The sequence below is a fragment of the Octopus bimaculoides genome, chromosome 28 (assembly GCF_001194135.2).
Source record: "Octopus bimaculoides isolate UCB-OBI-ISO-001 chromosome 28, ASM119413v2, whole genome shotgun sequence".
In the NCBI taxonomy this organism is placed as follows: Eukaryota; Metazoa; Mollusca; class Cephalopoda; order Octopoda; family Octopodidae; genus Octopus; species Octopus bimaculoides.
In genome coordinates, this window is record NC_069008.1 from 5,965,234 (window position 1) to 5,969,336 (window position 4,103).

The 4,103-nt window shown below is 35.3% G+C and overlaps 1 protein-coding gene across 1 annotated transcript in view; it reads right to left on the reverse strand.

The window, feature by feature from the left end:
- The window catches only part of LOC106875122 (inositol hexakisphosphate and diphosphoinositol-pentakisphosphate kinase 2), a gene marked incomplete at its 5' end in the record, with an annotated part of 104,900 nt that overhangs the window by 32,041 nt on the left and 68,756 nt on the right, over positions 1 to 4,103 (reverse strand). The window lies entirely within an intron of this gene.

Genomic DNA, 4,103 nt, shown 5'->3' on the forward strand with positions numbered 1-4,103 from the left:
CAGAGAGACTTAAGCAGCAATATTATGATAAAGCAGTTGTATACTGTTAACTCAATGTGACAATCCCAGGGCTAAATAGCCCCTTATTGGGACTGTCACATTATGTTGACAGTATAAAATTGCTTTAGCGTAACACTGCTGCTTAAGTCTCTCTGTAAGATTTATAATCAGATCATTTCTAATTTTTGTAATCAGTGAATGTGTTTTCACTAAAAATATATATATTTGCGAGGGTCTCACATGCATTTTCAACCAGCCGGTGTTGCTACTTCAGGCTGATGACGAGCAATGACTCAGAAACATGTCCCTGAATGCACGCTAGGCTGGGTGGGGGTGCTTGTCTCCCCCTCGTAAATATAAGGACACAAGAAATGTGTCAAGGCTGACAGGAAGCGGTCCAGCTTCCTAGGGCTAAATAGCAGCAGTATGATTCCCTTATTGGGACTGTCACATTGAGTTAACAGTATACAACTGCTATATATATAGATAGGCACACACACATATAAAGAGAGGGAGAGGGTTGGTGCCCAGTTTGTAAGAAGTCACATCAGTATCTATTGACTGACTGATGCTGAGGCTCAACAAAGAGGCTTCAACATAGGTCATTCCATCTGCTGAAAATAGCAGCTTCAAACTATTCCCTGCCACCTTAAATAAACAATATACCGGATGATGTGGTTGTGATTGGAACAGCTTCTGTCAAAGGTGTCTTTTTGATCAAAGCTGATCTGGGAATAAACACCATCAACAGCAAACAACAAATTTACTTTAGGCCAACTAAAAAAAGAGCAAAGGTTGATTTTTGTCCTTTTTCTTTTAATTACTGATTGACTTCAGCAAATGGTGACTCCAACTTTGAAGAATTTACACTTAAAAACTTACAAAATCTACAAGCTTGTCTTTGCATGAATCACAAAGATTTTCAAGATGTCTTTCAAAATATTCCAGTGACATGATTTAACACATTGGCTTCCAAGCCTCATTTTACATTTTATCCCCAGGGTCCCAATACAATATCTTAATTAATTTTCACATGAGCGGCATAATATTCTTACACTATACCATATTTGAGGCAAGGGTCACACAGGTCGTGTTAGATACTCACATCCCACTGGAGGGTCGTGTGGTACCCTAGTTCATATCACACCCTGGATAGCACATGACCTACCTGTGGTCAATTAAAAATTTGGGGTATTTTCTTTGGGAAGATCTAAAAATCTTTTCAAAAAGAACTATTTTGGTTTCCATGGCAAGTAAAATATTTTTCATTCCTTTCAGTTTCCACTGGAAAATCTACCAATTTTTTCAAAAAGAACTATTTTTGTTTCAATGACAAAATTTTCTCAATAATGAAAAACAAAAAAAAATATACAAAATCCATAAAAAAAATTGTTCTCTTCGTGTAGTAAAAGCACAAATCACAGCAATTGGAGCATTCCAGCTCTCAGAAAGCCCTTAGGAAAGAAATTTAAAAAAACAACCCACTGGTGGGTTGGTCGGGGCACCCCTAACATACCACCATGACCCACCACCACGACCTGTGAGGGAGCCAACGTGTTAAAGACAATGCAAAACCGAAACATGTCCCTGAATTTATTGAAAATACATCATCATAAAGCAGTAATTTTTATGTCAACTGGCAAAATTTCCAGTCTGCATGTAAACCAATTAAAGTTACATAACAAACATTAATACTCCTCTTGAGAAAGATTAATTCAAAACAATGTGGGGGAAAAAATAATATATTTTGACAAAGAATTCTAAAAGCTAAAGGGTGACCTGGCACTCCATCGGTTACCCTGCTCGTGAAATTAATATGCAAGTTAAGAGAGTATTGTAGTTCGCTTGAAGCATTGTGTATTGTTTGTAAAGAATAAAAGTTTAGAATGGTACAACAATGCACTATAAAACAAGAAATGGACTATATACCTGTTGTAATTTGGTTATCTATAGTCCGATGATATTTCGGAATTACAATTCCTTCTTCGACTCCAGCCAAGAAGATCTGAAGAATGAATTGTAATTCCGAAATATCATCGGACTATAGATAACCAAATTACAACAAGTATATAGTCCATTTCTTGTTTTATAGTGCATTGTTGTACCATTCTAAATATGCAGGTTGCTTCTGATAGGACCTTATCGTGAAGGTGCCTAAGGACACTACTCTCACAACTCTCCTAGCAGTAGTGGGTGAAGAACACAGATGTAAGGATAGAATCCCTAATATCAGGCGTTATTAGATTTTAATGAGTTAGTCACTGAATTTGAAAATTCTGCATGGCATACACACCATCATCATAATCATTTAGCATCTGTTTTCCATGCTGGCATAGATTGGACAGTTTGACCAGAGCTGGTCAGCAAGAGAGCCGCATCAGGTTCCAGGCTGATTTGCCTTTGTTTCTACAAATGGATGCCCTTCCTAACACCAACCAGTTTACAAAGGGTGTTGGGTACTTCTTAAGTGGCACTTGTATTGAAATTAGATTTTAATGGTATAGTCACAAGTACTGGATATTAGTTTTAACAGCATAGTCACTAGTACTAATCATAGTATTTTAAGTGCATAGTCACTGGTACTAAATGCAATTATTTTTAACAGCATACTCACTAGTACTGATAGTCATATTTTAATGGCATAGTCACTGTACTGAATGCAATTACTTTTAATGTCATAGCTACTAGTGCTGACAGACGTATTTTAAGAGTATAATCACTGATACTAAATGCTATTACTTTTAATGGTATAATCACTTAGCCTGGAAGTTAAGTTTTAATGGCTCAGTGGCCCAAATTAGGGAAGTGCCCATGACTTTTTGTAAGGATACTGAAAATGGTGGAGTGGGATGGTGGTGAATGGAGACAGAAGAATCCGTGGAATAGAAACTAGCAAAGCGGGCTCTACTAAAAAGGGGCTGTCAATGACATGGTGGTGGTGACGGTGTTGATGGTGGTGGCTGTTAAACTGGGTGACATGTTGGTCCCCATATGCTATCTATCACAATGTGTTATTATTTATGCAAATCATGTAGAGATAGCATTTTTAAAGAATAAATTGTTCTTCTCTGCTCCACCCCGCCATCCCACCGTCATTTCAAATGAGATGAGATGAGAAAAAAAAAATCTGATATGCAAATGTAGACGCTAATGAAGCCAATAAAAATAGCAGTTGTTTAATCAAATAATTTGACCTCAGAACGTAGCAGCAGCAGATGAAATACCACTACGCATTTCATCCAGTGCGCTAACAATCCTGCCAGCTCACTACCTTAATAATAATAATAATAATAATAATAATAATAATAATAATAATAATAATCCTTTGTACTATAAGCACAAAGCCTGAAATTTGGTGGGATGGGGCCAGTTTATTAGATCGACCCTAGTATGCAACTGGTACTTAATTTATCGACCCTGAGAGGATGAAAGGCAAAGTCAACCTTGGTGGAATTTGAACTCAGAATGTAAAGACAGACGAAATATTGCTAAGTATTTCGTCTAGCATGCTAACAATTCTGCCAGCTCGCTGCCTTAATGATGATGATGATAATAATAATAATAATAATAATGATAATAATGATAATAATAATAATAATAATAATAATAATAATAATTTCTGATTTTGGTACAAGACTAACAATTTTTCAGGGATCAGTTTACTTGACACAACTGACCCCAGCACATGACTGGTACTTTGTTTTATCAACCCTGGAGAGATGAAAGACAAATCTGACCTTGGTAGGATTTGAACTCAGAACGTAAAAGTCTGGAAGAAATAACTACAAGGTCTTATTATTATTCTGTCCAGCAGCCTTTGCCATTTCTTTATTGATTCATTTTTAATTGATGATTTAAAAGAGGATAATGTAATGGAAACTGAGATATGGGGCATGATATAATTAGTAGTAATTAAGATGTCAATGACGATGATAATGACAATAACAATAATAATAATAATAAATATTGTAATAATAATAATAATAATAATAATAATAATAATAATAATAATAATAATAATTACAACAACAATTTAATACTTTTAACTTCTTGAGTATAAATAATTTATATGAAATTTTTCAAGTCAGATCAGTTCAATATAT